Here is a 21,426-nt window from a genome sequence, read left to right on the forward strand (position 1 = left end):
TCCATTCATCGCACTAGCAATCCTCTTCTGAAAGGACTCCAGTCTGATTATATCTCTTTTTTTTTTTAAGTGGTTTTTTCTTTAAATCTATTTATTTATGGCTGGGTTGGGTCTTCGTTGATGTGCGTGGGCTTTCTTTAGTTGCGGTGAGCGGGAGCTACTCTTCGTTGAGGTGCGCGGTCTTCTCATTGCGGTGGCTTCTCTTGCTGCAGAGCATGGGCTCTAGGCGTGCGGGCTTCAGTAGTTGTGGCTCTCAGGCTCTAGAGCGCAGGCTCAGTAGTTGTGGCGCATGGGCGTGTCCCCTGCACTGGCAGGCAGATTCTTAATCACTGCGCCACCAGGGAAGCCCCTGATTATATCTCTCTAAAGGATGGTGTCCAAAAAGGATTCTAATACTCCAGGTGAAGCCTGGTCAGTAAGGATTAGAGTAGGCCCATTTCCTTGCTAGTTTGGGATTCTATACTTCTATAAATATCCCCTCCTTCTCTTGTCCTCCAATTTAAATAAGTGATTCTGTCAGTAACTGAATCATCTGGAAGCCCATGGCCCTGGCCAGAGGAGTTTCCAATCCTGACTATTATCTTGAAATCAATGACCAACCAGTTCACACGTGACAAGAAGGTCAGAGGTCATTTATACCCACATATATGTCTGATACCACCTGGCACTTGGCTCCTGACCCAGGTCTGCCACCAGTCCATTTTTCCATGGTTGCTAATGTTTGATGCTGACCTGATCTGACAATTGGTCTTGTCATGCCCTTTGGTTTCCCTGAAAAGGGATCTTGTCGAATACCAGGGGAGGCTGACAGTGCCCTCAGGTCTAACTGTCAGCAAGCATTTTCTCTATTCAGTTTTCTTATTTGGTCTGCGCCTTTGGCTGCTTCCGTAAAATACCAAAACATCCAACTTATTCTGTCAATAAGTCAGGCAATTCAATGGATGAAGATTAGTAAAGCCAGTTGTTTATCAGCACATAGAAAAGCATAGTAGTCCAACTGTAAAATACTTAATAGTGATGTTAAGGTAAATTATAGAAGACAGATCCTTAATGAATTGGGGAATAGTTAAGATTAGTAGGAATTGTTCCTAAACTTTGAAGGTTGATGTCATGAAAAGCAAATATATCCATCTTCCCACAAAATTTCTCTTACTGCCACAGTTGAAAGTACAGTCTTAGGCTATAGAAAATGCTGATATGACCCAATCTGGCAGGCCTTAAATTCTTATAAATGCATGAGAAAGGGACAAAATAATTCAGAGAAAGGATATGAAAATTCAGAATTCATAAACTAGTTATATCATTGAATGCCTGTGAGGCACCTTTAAAAAGCCAGATTCATCCATGAATCTCAAAGCATTTTCTAATCATCAATTCATAAATTCACATAATGCCATAAGGAAACAGGGCAATGATAAATTATTATTTTAAATATAACAACCCAAAGGTTATGTAGCTTGTCTACAGATAACAAATATGACATTTAGAAACTGAAACACGTGAAATAAATTCTCAGTCCTGCCTTTTATCAATTTATAAAGACTGCATGGCCTTGGTTGCCTCAGTAATAAATCAGTAGCTATTTAGGATTAAGTATTTGGCTTTTTTTTCTAACTAGTTTATAAATTAAACCATAAGCCACATGAAAGCATTTTGACAATGTTGTTAAGAAGGAGGTGATAGAAACCTGAGCTTTAACTAAAATGATTCCTTGTTTCAAACAAATTCACTTTGCCTGAGTTCTAATTTAGATAATTGATTTAAAAAGTTTATTTAATTTACTTTTTGAAGTATCTAAGGGATTTCCATGCTGGAGTACCTTGTGTTAAAACATAGTACTTAGTGGTGAGATATAGCATCACACTACACTTTCTAGATACTATTTTGACCCATAGAAAGAGTGAAGATGTATGCTCAGGAAGGCTCACCCAGGCTTAGGATAAATCCGTTTCCTGAAGAAGGCTAAGAGGATCAGTGGACCTATGGCAGAAGGGAGACTCCAAACAAAATACCCCCCCTACCCTCAAATAATCATGGCATCAATGCCATCTAAGAGATGTCTTCTTGGTACCTACCTCTCTCAGTATTTGTAACATGTTCTATTTGGCAATGGGGTGGTACACATGAGAACACATCTTCAGTGTTCTAATGTGATGCAACAGTAAAACAGGATTTGTCTTATAGTCAACATTGTTAGAATACATCACTTTGGTCAAGTAACAGATACCAATAGAATGTTGAGATTAAAGAAATTTGCTGTCCCAGTGCCTTTCATGTACTGAATATGAGTTTATTCCTAAAAGGAATGCTTAGTTTAAAACCTGAAGTTAAAAAAAAATGGCTAAAGAAATTTGGGGAGGAGAAGATAAAAATGACAGCAATAAAAAGATGCTTAACCAAACTGAGTTTAAAAAAATATTTTAAGAATAATTATTTTACTCTCTCAATTTGCTTATAATTTTCATGGCTGAGCTTTCTATGAAAATTGTACCTTTTGGGTTCTGTTCCAAACTAATTGCCATTTATTATATCCTGCAGCTATTCATCCTGTTTACCAGTCCTGTGGATCAGTCAATAGGCCCTTTTAATTTCAATACAAAAGTTATACGGGAATCAAAGTTTGGGATTACCAAAAGCTTTTCCCTTCCCCACCTGGAAACCACTTACCTACAGGTATGACTGAAACTCATTGAGGTCAATTGTCTCGCCCCAAGACCCTAAGGAAGACAACTTTGGCCTGAGGCCCTTCCCGTCCTGCTGCCCAGGCTCTACTCCCTTGTTCCTTCTATGACCTTTTGCTCTCTGCCTTCCTTGAGTTCGTGCTTCTCCCAGGCTGCTCGGGGGCTTCACCTTCCCTTTTAACCTAATCACCTCAATAACCCTTTCCTCTTTTTTAAAAAAATTGAAGTATAACTAATTTACAATGTTGTATTAGTTTCAAGTATACAGCAAAGTGATTCAGTTATACATATATATATATTCTTTTCCATTATAGGTTATTACAAGACATTGAGTATAGTTCCCTGTGCTACACAGTAAGTCCTCGTAACCTTTTCCCCTTGAGTGTTCTCTTCCTTCAGGGTCTTGCCCTCTGATTTTCAGGATGAAGACAAAATATCCTATAATGGAATCCCCTAGTAAGGGGAATTTAACATAGTCAAGAGTTTCAGCTCCAGAGTCAGCCTGAAATGCATTAGAATCTGTCATGTGGTCACTGAGGGCTTGGTGGGCACACCAGTTAACTGTCTTAAGCCTCAGTTTTCACATATCTAAATGGGAATAATATTATACTTATATGACATGGTTGTTAAAAGGAATCGCTATAGAAAGGTAAGAAAGTGCCTGATTCTCAGATTTTTGGCTTGAATGTCTGAGTTGGAAGGGAAGGTGATGAGTCTTGAGGATATATGGTTTATGGTGCCTATGAGTCACCAAGGTAATGCTGCCCCTGTGTCAGCTGAAAATATTGGTTTGGAGCTTAAAATAGAGAAGTAAGAGCCAGAGATACAGACACAAAAGTCATCAGACTACGCTGATACTGTGGAAATGGATGGGATTGCCTAGGGGAAAGGTAGAAAGTGAGGAGTACAGAGGATTTTGGTCAGGGCTCTGAAGAACAGCAACAATTAAAAGGTGGTTAGAGGACTTCCCTGGTGGCGCAGTGGTTAAGAATCTGCCTGCCAATGCAGGGGACACAGGTTCGAGCCCTGGTCCCAGAAGATCCCACATGCCGCGGAACAACTAAGCCCGCAAGCCACAACTACTGAGCCTGTGTGCCACAACTACTGAAGCCCATGGCCTAGAGCCCGTGCTCCGCAACAAGAGAAGCCACCGCAATGAGAAGCCCGTGCACCGCAGCAAAGAGTAGCCTACACTCTCTGCAACTAGAGAAAGCCTGGGCGCAGCAACGAAGACCCAACGCAGCCAAAAAAAAAAAAAAAGAAAAAAAATAGGTGATTAGAGGAAGAGGACCCAATAGGGGAGACTGAGGAACGGCCATAGAGAAGAAGAACCAGTAGGGATGTGGTGTCAGCAACCAAGGGAGGAACTAATTTTCTAAATGGATTAGTTATCAGTGTCAAATACCACAGAGACATGTCAGCTGAGAGGAAACATACTAGTTTACTGAATTTGACAGGTAGAGTCAGGGACTTTTGCCAGTGTTGTTTTGTGGAGTGATAGGGGGAGAAGCATAACTCTTAGACACACATTTTGAAAGACTGTAAAATTCTTTTAATGCATATCCGAAGTGGTTTCTCAGTAGACTACTAGAGTATGTTTCCGTTAGAAGTGATTGACAGGTGCTAAGTGGACAGTCCGGGAGATGAGTGCCCGACCGTCTGGATGGGCTACGTCTACAGAAAACAGGTAGGAAGGGAGCTTTGTTTAAGCAGATTAAGCAACAGCTAATGACTCTGGGAATGTTGCCTCTTACTATGCAAAAGGAGAAGCTAGTTTGTGTACAGTGTGGTTAATAATGAATTAAAACTTTAAGTCTCTTGCTGCGCACACTGATTATAATATAGTAGAGGATTAAATGATCATGTTTGTTTTAACCCAGATTTTAGCCCACCCAAAACAGTGAGGTCCATTATGTAAACTGAAGCATGTTAATCTGGCATAGAGAGAGTCAAAAGTATCTTTTCTTTAATTCAATGGAAACTGTTAAATAAATAGGGCTGCAGGCAACACAGCTAAATTTTATAGCCTGGAGCACTTTCCCTTAAGTGTTTGTTGAGCGAACTTACACAGGAAGCTAGCCTAAGCTTGTTGAAATGAAGAAGTCATGTCTTAGGAGGAGGAGTTGAGAGAACAAGGGATATTTAGCCTTGATGAGTCACCTCAAAGGAACAGGAGCACTTCTTCAAACACGTGACACATGGAAAAAGGATGAGCAAGCTGTGAACCCCAAAGTCATTCTAGGATCTATGGGAGAACTCTACATAAACAGAAATTTGCACTCCATAAAGTTCCCATTATTAATAGCTGTCCCATGATAGATAGGCTCCCTCAAGGGTTAGTCAATTCCCCACCACCGAAGTACCCAAGCCATAGTTAAATGGCCACTTGTCCCAGATGCAATAGAAACAATATAGCTGGATCAGTTCAGATTCTGTTCAGTTGCATATAACACAAAGAAAGCAAAAACTATATATCAGAAAATAAGATAATGGCTTAAATAATATAGAGAGGTATATTTCTCCTTCATATGAAAGAGGTTTGGAGGAAGGCAGTGCAAAGCCGCGGGGTGACTCCTTGGTGTCCTCACACACCCAGGTTCCTATCCTTCCATTGAATCATCCTATCACTTGTCTTCCACCCTTAAGGATTCCTCGTGGTTCCTTGGAGTTCCAACCGCCACGTCCTCCGTGTCAGCCTGAAGAAGGAGGAAATGCAGACAAACAAAAAGGGGCCCCTCTTAAATGTGCCAACTCCCTTTTAGAAACATTCCTAGAAGTCCCAGATGAAACCACTGCTTCCATATCACTGCCTAAAAGTTAGTCTCATGGCCTTGGCTAGCTGCAAAGAAGGCAGGAGAGTAGGATCTTTCATTCTAGGTAGAAAGGTATCCATCTGAAAATTAGCATTTTGGATCTAAGGAGAAAGAGGAGAAGGGATATTGGGGTAGGCGGTTGACATCTGTGACATAACAGCTATCTGATGAGCCTGAGTTGGATGAAGTTTAAGATTCTTCCCACCCCTTATATGCACCTCCACCTGTGTAACCAGCTCCCTGCATATCATCGCCTCTGTTTTAACCGCTCAGAGCGGTTGTCTTGTGTCTGGTTGGACCCGGATTAATGCTGTGCCTGAAACAACTAATCTTACTGGTTAAAATCGTCTCTCTTTTGAAAGTCCCTGAGGGAATAAAATATAGAATGAGGATGTTTTCGTGAAAATAATTAGGCAAGGAGAGATGCAGACAGCCTAGGGGTATTTCCTCAGTAAGAGAGGAGAGCCATTAGAACAACTATTCATTCAAATACCAAATATTTATCTAGCATGCACCATGTGCCAGGCACAGTTAGACACTAGAAATACAGTGGTGAACAAAACAGAGTCATGGTTTCTGGCCCCACAGAGCCTAGAGTTGGTAGAAGAATGAGCCATCAAAGAAGTATAAGTAAGAAATTAGAATTGAGGTTGGGGACCTCAGTCCAAAAGCCAACTTCAGTAACCTGATAATTTGGCCTTGGCCTTTGCCTTCATTCATGAAAGTTGGAGCACAAGGGCTATTTAGAAATGTCCGAGGAACACTGACCTTGAAACTCATCCTCTCTGGGCCTTCCTTTGTGATTCCTTAAAAGGCAGTGTTGTTCTGTGCTCACAATTTTCCAGTCCTGCTTTCCATAATCCTTGCCTTGCCTTGTCCTGGGTTATGCGGCACTGTGTCAACCCATTGTAAATATTGCTGCATTTGCAAGTATAATAACAAATTCCATGCAACTTCGCCTTTCCATATTGTCTGACAAGAGGCTATTATTGTTTTAAATTTGTACTTACATACTGTAATATTTGCATTTTGCATTTAATCACTGTCACATTTTAGTGATGGGAAGTGGAGCTGGGGACGACAATTGGTATCCTGTATTTTGACCTGAAACAGTACCTAGAGCTGGGATGTTGCCCGGACCCATAGAGCCTTCAGTGATTCATAACTCAATGATCTTAATGTGTCTGTTGACCTTCTGGATAGTTCAGTCATCACTGTTTTGTGCCTAACTTGCTTGAAATCTAAAACTACTTTATCCAAGCAAAGGGAAGCAAGCACTGTATTTTTCAAAAGTCTCCATCTTAGATGCCTTTGACAACCTCTTCCCAGTCACCTTTTCTAAGTATCTTGACTCCTCCCGTTGATGCTCCTTGTTTATCTTCTTCAGGAATAATACACCAGTTTGGACTTTATCAGTGTTGCTTATTATATTCTCCTGTCCTTTCTCAAGGGTTCTCCATCTTTCTTCAGCTGAATTGTAAGCAATTCAAAGACAGGACCAGGTCTTTTAATTTATCTTTGGTCAATGACACTATATCCCTTCTCCCTTCTTTCTGCTTCTGTTACTCTTTTGGTGAGCCTGAGATTTTACCCAATCTCCCTACAACACCTCAACCTTCCTACCCCTAGGCTAGGCCAACAACTAACCTTGTGACCTTGGTCAGGTTGCTTAGCCTCTCAGAACCTGTTTTCCCGTCCCTGTAATGGATTTGATACCTATCTCTTAGTGTTACAATGAGAATGAAAAGAGAATAACCTTTCAAACACTAGCGCCTGGTCCAGAGCCTCGCACATAGAAGAGATTTCAGTTGCTTTACTTTTCCTCTCCCTGACCCACACACCACCCAGAGAAACTGTTCTGAGACCCACACCCTCAGAGTCCTATCCTCTGTTAATATGACCACGCTAGTGAGTTTAGTGCATTTCTCCTGCTACATAATGTATTTATATTTTAAACGGAGTTCCCCCTACGGGAATGGCTTCAGTCTCAATTGAACTGACACCTGAGCACACTAATGAGTTCCCTTCCTGGTATTTTCTATCATTGTTCCCTGCTGCATTCAGAGTCATAGCACTTAGCGCAATTTGAAGTCAATTACTTCCTTCCCTTACTGTTTATCTCTCCCAATAGGCTGTATACCAAGGGCAGAAACCATATCTGCTTTAATCGCCAAACAATTTCCAGAACCCAGCAGAGTGCCTAGTACAGAGCAGACAATAAATATTTGGAGGATAGATTGACGGATGGAGGGATGGAGGGATGAATGGATGGATAGACAGATATAAGTGGAAAAATTAATCGAATAAGTAGAACACTATGGTAGAAATTTCAGGCTCACTGGAAGGATGGTAAGAGTAACATTTGGGGGCAGACAGGTTATTTGTCACCTCAAATTGTATGGAGACAGACTTCCTTGAAGAGGAAGGGTTAAGAAAAGGGTTGACTGGAGCAAATGGATTTGTACAGATAGCAAGCAAGATACATTTTGAGAATTTGCAAAGAGGATATTGTGTCTAAAGGCACAGGAACTCCTAAACCATAATGCTTATCATCAAATACTTTTCATACAAAACACCAGAAGAGGCCTGACATATAATTTATTCTGCTCTTTCCTTTGTCTCTCCTGCCCAGAATTTAACATGAAAGCCAGCTGCTTGGACCCCCAGATTCTAGCAAGAGTCCTTAGCTTCTGAAGTGAAAAACACACCACGAACAACCTATCACGGCTGAGGCATCAGAAAACAAGTTAGGTTTTTGAGTTGTCAGGTTGAAAAGGATTTGCAAGCCCCTTCCCACCTACTCTATGCTACGAAGATGGATTTCCAGAGGCTTGAGAGAGATTTGTACTGTGGCTTCGAGGTTTACAAAATGCCACCATCCGAGGAGTTTGAATTATTCCTCCCCTGTATTTCATTTGTAATGTACCTTTGCCAGCATAAAAAGTGTTAAAAGGGCATTTGGAAAAAAGAAAAGGGCATTTGAACAGTAATAAGGCCCTTAACACTTATGAGCAGCTATTTCCCTTGCAATGCAGTTGTGCCGAAGGGAAATAACCAGTAACAAACTGGGTTAACACCTTGTCTTCCAAAATCGAATACCACTTAGTTTTAGTTAGGAACCAGTGCCCAGAGTGATTAATTCCTGAAAGATGAAAAAATGTGGATTTTCAGGTAAACATTTTTGATCTAGTCCTTCTCTCCCCTACTCCCCTACCTACTCCTTACTCCAAGGGAGGAATAATTCACTCAAGAACCCCCCAAACTGGAGAACCCATCAAATTTAGGGTAAAATGCCTATGACTCAAAACATCTAGGTGAGTCCGTTCACAGTTAAGAAAATATCTGAATTGTGTAATACTTTTTCCTGGTCCTTTTTAAAAAATTGAAGTATAGTTGATTTACAATGTTGTGTTACTTTCAGGCGTACAGCAAAGTGATTCAGTTATACATACATATATATCTATTTTTTAGCATAATATTTTAACTTAAAGGTTTTTGCTTTCAAGCAAGGGGCAGTAGAGTGAAATAGTTAAGAACATAGACTCTGGAGTCAGGAATGTATTAGCTTGAGACCTCTGGCAAGTCACTGAGCCTCTCTGAATCTCAGTTTCCTCAAATGTAAAAAAGAGAATATACCAATACCTACTTAATAGACCTTTTCTAAAGGTTTTAAAAATCATCAGTGAAAGTATATAGCATAATCCTGGCTTATTCTAAGTGCTTCCTATATGTTAGCTAAGTTACTGCTAATCTAACCAAGTACGTCTAAGTAGATTTACTTAGCCACCTTTGAATGGTTATTCTTAGACTACTTGCTTTAACATCCTGCCTTATTAAGTGGAGACTTCTAATTGGTACACTAATATTTATTTATAAATGAGTATTTCTAAAGTGCTTGAAATTTTGTCTTGTTAACATTATTCTTCGTTTTCTTTACAAATAGTATATTTAAAAAACTTCATTCAGCCAACAATCTTAGTATCACCACAAACACCAGTTAACAAGATTTTACCATATTTTGATTTTTCAAAGTACTTCTGGGCACTTAAACTTAAAAAAAAAATTCTTTTCATACTTTTTTCTCAAATGCAAACAAAAATTGTCCTGAAAGGGGTCTACAGGCTGCAGGTGAAAACTTGACATTCAGCCAAGACTTAATTCAGAGTCGATAAAGTAATACTCCTATGCCTAGGTAGATGTGTAAATTTTCTTCACATGATAAATAAGCAGGCTGTGATTTCTATCAAATCAATCTTGGCTTGAGTCAGTCCTTCTCTAATCAATAAATCTGGATGTGCACTGAAATATGAAGTCAATATATGCAGTGTTACATTTACTTCAAACTCCTTCATCAAAAATGCCTAGCAATTTTTCTATTATTGCCATAAATTCAAAATACCAGGCTTATTTCATTTTCTTTTAACTACCATTTTAAAGTTTCTGGGTCCTGAAAAAGCTCTTACTCGGATGTGGTTAGAAATCCACATAGATTCTCTGAGCCAATCAATGCAGTAGCTACAATTACACTGAAATGCACTATAAAGCAGAATTGCATATGAGGCAGCATTAGTGAAAATGGAGGTGTTTGAAAGTTATTGCTGGGATATTTGGAGTTTTTATTAGCAATTCTAAGAAATTGGAGGCTTTTGGGTAATGTGTGAATCACAGAAAAGATAGCAACCATTTTCTGGCCAAGGTTATGGGCCTTCTACTGCTTCCCTGACCAATATTCCTTTTCATTGTGTATATGTGTACAACACAACCAGCCTCATTGAAGCCTTCCAATCTTGGCAATGCAATAAGTTTGTGCAACTTTCTCAGAATTTTAAGATTGCCGGAAGATCCCAGGCGTCTCATTCCTTTTCTGTGCTCAAAAGAATTGTGGTCAGCCCTCTTTGTGTCCTTCTAGACTTGCTTCCTTTTAGTAACTGCTCCTAACACTCTTTACTAGGGGCTGTGGGATATTCTGGAGATCAGTTCTTGCCATCACCCTCACATCACCACCTCAAAGCTATGCGTGACCAGGATCTGTGTCTATTCCAAGCTTACGCAACTCAGAAGGCGTTGTCCTTCATTTCCAGTTGTTTATTCCATTGTTAATGGGTGCATTTTGACTGTTGCTCAAGACTCCTAGCTCAGGGGTTCTTATACTGGGGTCCATGAATAGAATTAAGAAGTCCTGTGAATCTGGATGGGAAAAACTTAAATATGCACTTTCACTAACGTCTAACTATAATTTAGCATTTCCTTCAACTATGAATGTACAAATCTCAGTTAATATTAGCAGTAACTGTGAGTTTGTCACCAATAAAAAAAATCACAGATATTTTCATATCACATTACAGGTGTTACAGATATCTCAAAATACCATTTATGCTTGTTGCTACTTCAAAATTATGATAATTATTAGACCCATCGGTCGATCTTATAATTTGGCAAACTATGCCTACTGTCTGCTTTTGTCAATAAAATATTAACTGGAAGACAGCCACGTTAATTCATATACATATTGTCTGTGGATGCTTTCCCACTACAGATGGCAGAGTTGAGTAGTTTCAACAGACTATATGGTCCACAAAGTCTAAAGTGTTTATTATCTAGCCCTTTATAGAAAAAGCTTACCAATCCCTGATTGAATACCTTAAGATGGAGGCATATATACTATTACTATATTACAATTTTAAAATAATTATTCTAATTGTATTTCAGAATAATTGGTCTTCTTTTACGTTCTATGGATTTTATTGTATTCATTTAAAAACATTATTTTGAGAAAAGTTCCAGAAGCTTTACCAGACTGACAAAAAGGTTCATGAAGAAGAAAAGCTTAGGAATGCCTGGCTAACTTGAGAGTGAAGCTCAAGTTGTAAGACTGAACATGTAGATTTACTTCATGGGTATTTTTTGCCCTCAGCAAATAGATTTAACTACTTAACTGTGGAATTCCTTCTGCTCTTCATTTTACTTGACTGCTTTATTATCTTAACTTCGTTTTATCGTGCGTTGTTTTATTAAATAGTCAATTTGTTCAACAATTTATTTATTGAATGCCTACTATGCACCAGACACTGAGGATACAGCAGTAAACAAAACAGATCAGAATCACTGCCCTCACAGAGCTTACATTCTAGCTGAGGGAGATATGCAATAAATAAAACAGTGTTATGTGAGATGGTGACAAGTGCTATAGATAGAATATAAAGCAGAATATATGGATGCGCTTTTATCAATAAATGGAAGACCAGAGAATGCCTCACTGAGAAGGTAGCACTTGAGCAAAGACCTAAAGAAGGTGAGGGAGTGAGCCATGCTGGGAACTAGGGACAGACACACTGGGCAGAGGAAACAGCTAGTGCAAAGACCCCAGGGAAGAGTGCGCCTTGCTTCTTCCAGCAACGAGACCAATGAGACTGGAATAGAATAAGTCAGATAGTGAGGAGTGGAAGGTAAGATCAAGAGGTAAGGAGGTTACCGATTCTCAGCTCTCCCTGAGCCTCAGAATCACCTGGGGAACTTTTAAAAACTGCAGATACCTAGACCACACCACATACTATCCCCCCCTGGAAATATGGCTTCAATTTATTTAAGGGCAGGGTCCAGATATTGGGGCTTTATTTTTTTTAATTTTCCAGGTGATTCTAATGTGTAATAATGATTAAAAACCACTAGGGCAAGCCCACAGGCCATTGTACAGACATTCCTTTTTGCTTCAAGTGAGATGAGGAGCCATTGAAAGGTCTTGATAAGAAAAGTGACATGATCTGACTTGGGCTTTACCAGGATCTCTCAGGCTGCTGTGGGTTAGAGGGTTAAGGGTGGAATCAGGAGACTAGTTAAGAGGCCATTGCAATAATCCAAGCAGTTGTGATTGCAGTAAAGGTAGTAAAAAGTGGTTAGATTCTAACTATATTTTGAAGGATAAACTACTAAGATGGCTCTTAGACTGAGGTGGGGGGATGACAAAAAGGAAAGAGTCAAAGATGATGCCAAGGTTTTGGGCCTGAGCAACTGGAAGAATGAATAGCCATCCGCTAAAATGGGCCACATAATGGGAGGATCAGATTGTGAGGAAAATATCAGCAGTTCGGTTCTGTTACATTTCAGATTCTTATTAGATATACAAGAGGAGGTACAAAGAGGCAGTTGGATATACAGATCTGGAGTTGAGAAGATAAATCTGGACTGTAGATATAAATTTCGGATTCAACCGCATGTTCATGGTATTTGAAGCCACAAGACGGGATGCTAACACTGAGGGAGTGACTGTGGCCAGAAGTGAGAAGCAGTGGAGGATTCTGACATTAAGAAGTTGGGGAGAAAATTCATCCTACAAAGCCACCATCACCCTGATACCAAAACCAGAAAAAGATATCACAAAAAAAGAAAATTATAGACCAATATCACTGGTGAACATAGATGCAAAAATCCTGAACAAAATACTAGCAAACAGAATCCAAGAGCACATTAAAAGGATCATACACCATGATCAAGTGGGATTTATCCCAGGGATGCAAGGATTCTTCAATATACACAAGTCAATCAATATGATACACCACATTAACAAATTAAGGAATAAAAACCATATGATCATCTCAATAGATGCAGAAAAAGCTTTTGACAAAATTCAACACCCACTTATGATAAAAACTCTCCAGAAAGTGGGCATAGAGGGAACCTACCTCAACATAATAAAGGCCATATATGACAAACCCATAGCACGCATCATACTCAATGGTGAAAAACTGAAAGCATTTCCACTAAGATCAAGGACAAGACAAGAATGCCCACTCTCACCACTCTTATTCAACAGTTTTGGAAGTCCTAGCCACGGCAATCAGAGAAGAAAAAGAAATAAAAGGAATACAAATTAGAAAAGAAGAAGTAAAACTGTCACTGTTTGCAGATGACCTGATACTATACATAGAAAATCCTAAAGATGCCACCAGAAAACTACGAGAACTAATCAATGAATTTGGTAAGGTTGCAGGATACAAAATTAATGCACAGAAATCTCTTGCATTCCTATACACTAATGATGAAAAATCTGAAAGAGAAATTAAGGAAGCACTCCCATTTACCATTGAAAAAAAAGAATAAAATACCTAGGAAAAAACCTGCCTAAGGAGGCAAAAGACTTGCACTCAGAAAACTATAAAACACTGATGAAAGAAATCAAAGATGACATAAACAGATGGAGAAATATACCATGTCCTTGGACTGGAAGAATCAATATTGTGAAAATGACTATACTACCCAAAGCAATCTACAGATTCAATGCAATCCCTATCAAACCACCAATGGCATTCTTCACAGAATTAGAACAAAAAATTTTACAGTTTGTATCAAAACACAAAAGACCCCGAATAGCCAAAGCAATCTTGAGAAAGAAAAACGGAGTTGGAGGAATCAGGCTCCTGGACGTCAAACTATACCACAAAGCTACAGTCATCAAGACAGTATGGTACTGGCACAAAAACAGAAATATAGATCAATGGTACAAGATAGAATGCCCAGAGATAAACCCACGCACATATGTGCACCTAATTTATGACAAAGGAGGCAAGAACATACAGTGGAGAAAAGACAGCCTCTTCAATAAGTGGTGCTGGGAAAACTGGACAGCTACACGTAAAAGAATGAAATTAAAACACCACCTAACACCATACACAAAAATAAACTCCAAATGGATTAAAGACTTAAATTTAAACCAGACACTATAAAACACTTAGAGGAAAACATAGGAAAAACCCTCTTTGACATAAACCACAGCAAGATCTTTTTTGACCCACCTCCTAGAGTAACAGATCTGAAAACAAAAATAAACAAATGGGACTTAATTAAACTTAAAAGCTTTTGCACAGCAAAGGAAGCCATAAACAAGATGAAAAGACAACCCTCAGAATGGGAGAAAATATTTGCAAATGAAACAACAGACAAAGGATTAATCTCCAAAATATACAAAGAGCTCATGGAGCTCAATATCAAAAAAACAAACAATCCAGTTAAAAAATGGGTGGAAGACCTAAATAGACATTTCACCAAGGAAGACATACAGCTGGCCAAGAGGCACATGAAAAGATGCTCAACATCACTAATTATTAGAGAAATTCAAATCAAAACTACAAAGAGGTATCACCTCACGCCAGTCAGAATGGCCACTATCAAAAAATCTAGAAACAATAAATGCTGGAAAGGGTGTGGTGAAAAGGGAACCCTCTTGCACTGTTGGTGGGAATATAAATTGATACAACCACTATGGAAAACAGTATGGAGGTTCCTTAAAAAACTAAAACTAGAACTACTATATGACCCAGCAATCCCACAACTGGGCATATACCCTGAGAAAACCATGATTCAAAAAGAGTCATGTACCACAATGTTCATTGCAGCACTATTTACAATAGCCAGGACATGGAACCAACTTAAATATCCATCGACAGATGAATGGATAAAGAAGGTGTGGCACATATATACAATGGAATATTACTCAGCCATAAAAAAAAAACAAAATTGAGTTATTTGTATTGAGGTGGATGGACCTAGAGTCTGTCATACAGAGTGAAGTAAGTCAGAAAGAGAAAAACAAATACCATATGCTAATGCATATATATGGAATCTAAAAAAAAATGGTACTGATGAACCTAGTTGCAGGGCAGGAATAAAGAGGTAGACATAGAAAATGCACTTGAGGACATGGGGTGGGAGGGCGAACGAAACTGGGGCGAAGTGAGAGTAGCATCAACATATATACACTACAGAATGTAAAATAGTTGGCTGGTGGGAAGCAGCAGCATAGCACAGGGAGATCGGCTCGGTGCTTTGCAATGACCTAGAGGGGTGGGATACGGAGGATGGGAGGGAAGCTCAAGAAGGAGGGGATATGGGGACATGTGTATGCACATGACTGATTCACTTTGTTCTGCAACAGAAACTAACACAGTATTGTGAAGCAATTATACTCCGATAAAGATCTATTAAAAAAAAAAAAAAGAAGCTGGGGAGAGAAGGAAGAACCAGCAGAAGGAACTGGAGCAGCCAGAGAGATAGGAAGAAAACCAGGCGCGATGCCTGGAAGCCAAGGGAATTGTCTGCTACATGAGATACAGTTGACCTTGAACAACATGGGAGTTGTGTGCATCAACCCTCCACACAGTCGAAAATCCAGAATAATTTTACAGTCAGCTCTCCACATCTGCGGTTCATATAGTAGTGTAGAATGTATTTAGTGAAAAAAATCTGTGTATAAGTGGACCTGCACAGTTCAAACCCATGTTGTTCAAGGGTCAACTGTGCATTCCTCTCTTAACAAAACACTACTTAAGATTTTCTATAAATCTTCCTGATCAAGTAACCCCCAGTCCGTCCCAACCCCTGGTTCAGTAACTACTCATTCAACCAATCTCTTGGCACTTAGATATATGTTCATATGGTCATATGGACATTTGCTTCATTTTTTTAAATAAATTTATTTATTTTTTGGCTGCGTTGGGTCTTCGTTGCTGCACGTGTGCTTTCTCTACTTGCAGCGAGCAGGGGCTACTCTTCATTGCAGTGTGCTGGCTTCTCATTATGGTGGCTTCTCTTGTTGCAGAGCATGGGCTATAGGCGCGCGGGCGTCAGTAGTTGCTGCACACGGGCTCAGTAGTTGTGGCTCGCGGGCTCTAGAGCACAGGCTCAGTAGTTGTGGCGCACAGGTTTAGTTGCTCCATGGCATGTGGGATCTTCCCGGACCAGGGCTTGAACCCGTGTCCCCTGCATTGGCAGGTGGATTCTTAACCACTGCGCCACCAGGGAAGTCCTGGACTTTTGCTTCTGTTTTTCCCTTTTTATATGTCATTTCCATACATTCCCACAAGGTCCCTCTTTCCCCAAAGGGGCAGTACTTACTATAGAGAGAGGTTAAGAGCGCAGGCTTTCAAGTCAAACTGTCTTTACTCAGATTCCAGCTCTGTCATTTGCTAACTTTAGACAATGTTATTTAACCTCTGTATCTTACTTTTCCTACCTCTAATATAAAGATAATAGTATTACCTACCTCATGCATCATTGAAAAGATTAATGAGTTAATATACAAAAAGTGCTTAGAACAGTACCTAGCTCGTAATAAATTCACAACATATTGAGTTGGCCAAAAAGTTCGTTCTGGTTTTAGTACCATCTTACAGAAAAGCCTGAACGAAGTTTTTGGCCAGCCCAATATTTTTTGCTGCTATTATTATTCCTATAAACCACAAACTATGTCTTCCAAACATTTGGCACCATCACCTACCCAGCATCATACCATGACCACAACACAGCCTCCCTCTTCTCTAAGTCAGAGTTTATATTCGAGGGCACTTTCCGTATAGTGTTTGTATGTTTCCTAACCACCAGCCGGCCCACTGGGCTCGTGTGCACAAAATGTAATAAAAGCCTTTTTTTTCTCCAAGTGACCTAAAAGAAGTCTATCAATGGACCATTTATTCTTATCACAGTAGTGCAACTATATCTACAAAATTTTTTTAAATAAACAAGAATGGCTATATTTATATGACCAAATTTGTTTTATTAATATTAATGTTTAAGTCAACTGAATTTATTAAAACAAGATTTCATTTTTTATTCTTCTCCCCTTCTTTTCTGTGGAGGGTAAGAGGGACTCTACATAATTAACTTCTATTTACCCTTCAGATCTCATGTTAGACAGCACTTACCCCAGGGAGCCTTTATTCCCTGCTCTGTGATCCCTAAGTCCCTCTGTGTTTGTTCTCATCTTGACACCAATCACACTACATTAGAATCACCTAGTTACCTGTCAGTCTTCCCCACTCCAGGAGCTTAAGTGTTGTGTCAATCTCCTTCCCTAGTGACTATAACAACACTTAATGCATCATAGGTGCACAAGAAATATTTGTTTATTTGTTATTATAGCTGAGTTATTCCCAGTAGCCAGTTTGGTAGGATTTTTTCCTTTTCACCCAAGACCTTTAGTGTTGTGTAGGTAGAATCACAGTCCAAAATAAAATGCAAAGATATCAGGGGGAACCTTATTATCAGATTAGAAACTATATCTACAGTGGGATTTGAAGGAAAATTAGACAGCTCCTATACAAATATGTCCTCTACCAGACCATCTCCTTCAAGACCATAGATTGCCACAGGTTCACAGATTATAGGATGATAGCAAAAAAAAAAAAAAAGCAACATTCATTGAATGCCTTCTATGTGGCAAGCATATTACATATGCTATCTCCTTTAATCTTCACAATGACTCTATGATATGTGCATGACTACTCACATTTTACAGATGAGGAAACAAAGTCATAGAGCTTGAATAATTTGCCCAAGGATACACAGAGAATAAATAAAGAGCCAGGCTTTAAACATAGGTCTGCCTGACTCCACATTTATGTGTTTTCTATTATTCCACAGCGACACCCAGGAGACAGATCCTAGATAATTAAGTCAGAATGAAAGCAAAATACAAAAAGTAGCCTGTGAGGCGGCTCTGTGCATGGAGGGCACATGGGCAAAAATGGTTTTAGGGACAAACAGTCTCATGCCTACTGTGGTTAGCAGAATAATGCCCCCCCAAAGGTGTCCATGTCCTAATCCCTAGAACCTGTGAGTATATTACCTTACCTGGAAAAAGGGATTTCGCAGATATGATTAAGGTTAAGGAATTTGAGATGGGGAGGTGATCCTGGATGATCCTGGAGGACTCTGTGTAATCAGATGGGTCCTGTATTAGTTTCCTGTGGCTTCTGTAACAAATTACCACAAACTGGGTGGCTTGAAACAACAGGGGTTTATTCTCTTACAGTTCTGGAGGCTAGAAGTCTGAAATCAAAGTGTCAGGTGGGACACGCTGCTTCTGGAGGCTCTGGGGAGACTCCTTCCTTGCCTTGTCCAGCTTCCGGTGGGTCCAGGTGTCCCTCGACCTGTAGCTGCATCACTCCAATCTCCGCCTCTGTAATCACACGGCCTCCTCCTCTTCTCTGTCTCTTCTCTCCGTCTATGTCAAATTTCCCTCTGCCTTTCTCTTCTAAAGACACTTGTCATTAGATTTAGAGCCCAGCCAGATAATCCAGGGTGAACTTTTGTCTCAAGATCTGTAATTATATCTTCAAAGAACCTTTTTCCAAACAATGTAACATTCACAGGTTCTGGGAATTAGGATGTAGACATATATTTTGGGGGGCTAAAGTTCAATTCACAGGTCCTTAACAGTGGAGAACCTTTTCCAGCTATGGTCAGAGGGAGATGTGACTACAGAAGAATGGTCAAATAGATGCAACGTTGCTGGCTGTGAAGATAGTAGAACAGGGCCACAAGCCAAGGCATGAAAGTGGCCTCTAGAAGCTGAAAAAGGCAAGGAAACAGATTTTTTCCCTAAAGCCTCTAGAAAAAAAAAATGCAGGCTTACCCACACCTTGATTTTAGCCCAGTGAAACTCATTTTGGACTTTGGACCTCCAGAACTGTAAGATATCAATTTGTATTGTTTTAAGCCACTAAATTTGTGGGAATTTGTTACAGCAGTGATAGAAAATTTATGCTGGTATTGAGGAAATTTAGAGTAAATGTTTGGATCAGAGCAAGTGTGGAAGCCAGAATCAAAAGGGCAGGTGGTGGAATAGAAGATGTAAATGCCACAAGGCAGAGCAGGACAGATGGCAAGAACGAGGAAAGCCACAGGAGGGAGATCAGGACAAAGAAAGTAGAAGAACTGGTATGCATTACTAATACCTAGAAGCACTCTTGACAATGGAACATCAGGCCAGGGGACTGATGCTAAAGTAGGGAGCCCAGACCTTGTAGAGAGAACACAGTTGGAAGCACACTGTCCAGTTAGAACATGTGTGGGCAGGAAAGAGTGGTGTCATCTGGCAAGCCTATCCATGCAGAATTGTCTGCCATTTTCACATTACTCACTATTTGAGTTAAGGCATTTAACGTCCTCCTTAAAGTTCAAGTTTCATACTAACATCACCTATTTAATTCAGAGAGAACTTGTTAAAAAGACTTCCTAGTCAGTCGCTTAACAAGGTCTGAGAGAAAGACTCCAAGACTGATAAGCAAATTCAGATAAGAAACAACTAGGAAATTGTTTACCATATAGAGCGTAAGTCAGGGAAAATTACTGAGCCTGGCATGTGGTATGAACAGAACAAATGGCTGTTGAATGGATGAATGAATACCTGAATGAATGAAAACACTGAAGACTCGGGAAGTTGGTAGGACATGATGACTTAAAGAAAGAAGGATGCACAAAAAAGGCAGTGGGACTCTAAAGGCAATCTTGGCCTATGTAACCATTTTCCTGAAAGCTGGTCATGGATAATACTTCCCCATGACTGGGCTGGTGTGTCTTTTTATAGCATTTATCTCTTTTCTTAAATAACTTTATTGTTTCTAATTCCTAATTTCAAAAGTAATACATCTCAAAGATGGCGGAAGAGTAAGACGCGGAGATCACCTTCCTTCCCACAGATACAGCAGAAATACATCTACACGTGGAACTGCTCCTACAGAACACCCACTGAACGCTGGCAGAAGACGTCAGACCTCCCAAAAGGCAAGAAAATCCCCACGTACTTGGGTAGGGTAAAAGAAAAAAGAAATAACAGAGACAAAAGAATAGGGACGGGACCTGCGCCAGTGGGAGGGAGCTGTGAAGGAGGAAAGGTTTCCAGGCACTAGGAAGCCCCTTTGCGGGCAGAGACTGCGGGTGGCAGAGGGGGGAAGCTTCGGAGCCGCGGAGGAGAGCGCAGCCACAGGGGTGCGGAGGGCAAAGCGGAAAGACTCCCGCACAGAGGCTCGGCGCCAACCAGCACTCACCAGCCCGAGAGGCTTGTCTGCTCACCCGCCGGGCCGGGCGGGGGCTGGGAGCTGAGGCTCGGGCTTCGGTGCTAGCCGGGAGGGAGTCCGGGAAAAAGTTTGCAGCTGCCGAAGAGGCAAGAGACTTTTTCTTGCCTCTTTGTTTCGCGGCGCGCAAGGAGAGGGGATTCAGAGCGCTGCCTAAACGAAATCCAGAGACGGGTGTGAGCCGCGCGGCTATCAGCGCGGATCCCACAGCAACAGGGGCGCAGAGGGAAAAACGGAGAGATTCCCGCACAGAGGCTCAGCGCCGAGCAGCGCTCACCAGCCCGAGAGGCTTGTCTGCTCACCCGCTGGGGCAGGCGGGGCTGGGAGCTGAGGCGCGGGCTTTGGTCGGATCGCAGGGAGAGGACTGGGGTTGGCGGCGTGAACACAGCCTGAAGGGGTTGGCGTGCCGCGGCGAGCCGGGAGGGAGCTGGAGAGGAGGTCTTCAGCCGCCGAAGAGGCAAGAGACTTTTTCTTGCCTCTTTGTTTCGCGGCACGCAAGGAGAGGGGATTCAGAGCGCCGCCTAGACGAACTCCAGAGGCGGGCGCGAGCCGCGGCTAACAGCGCGGACCCCAGAGACTGGTAGGAAACGCTAAGGCTGCTGCTGCCGCCACCAAGAAGACTGTGTGCGAGCCCAGGTCACTCTCTACACCGCCCCTCCCGGGAGCCGGTGCAGCTCGCCACTGCCAGGCTCCCGTGATCCAGGGACAACTTCCCCTGGAGAACACACAGCGCGCCTCAGGCTGCTGCAACGTCACGACGCCTCTGACGCCGCAGGCTCGCCCCGCCTCCTCCATACCGCTCCCTCCCCCGGCCTGAGTGAGCCAGAGCCCCCGAAGCAGCTGCTCCTTTAACCCCGTTCTGTCTGGGCGGGGAACGGACGCCCTCAGGCAAGGTACATGCAGAGGCGGGTCCAAATCCCAAGCTGAACGCTGGGACCTGTACGAACAAAGAAGAGAAAGGGAAATCTCTCCCAGCAGCCTCAGAAGCAGCGGATTAAAGCTCCACAAACAACTTGATGTGCCTGCATCTGTTGAATACCTGAATACACAACGAATCATCCCAAATTCAAAAGGTGGACTTTAGGA

Source organism: Balaenoptera borealis (assembly GCF_965194805.1).
Source record: "Balaenoptera borealis genome assembly, chromosome: X".
NCBI lineage: Eukaryota > Metazoa > Chordata > Mammalia > Artiodactyla > Balaenopteridae > Balaenoptera > Balaenoptera borealis.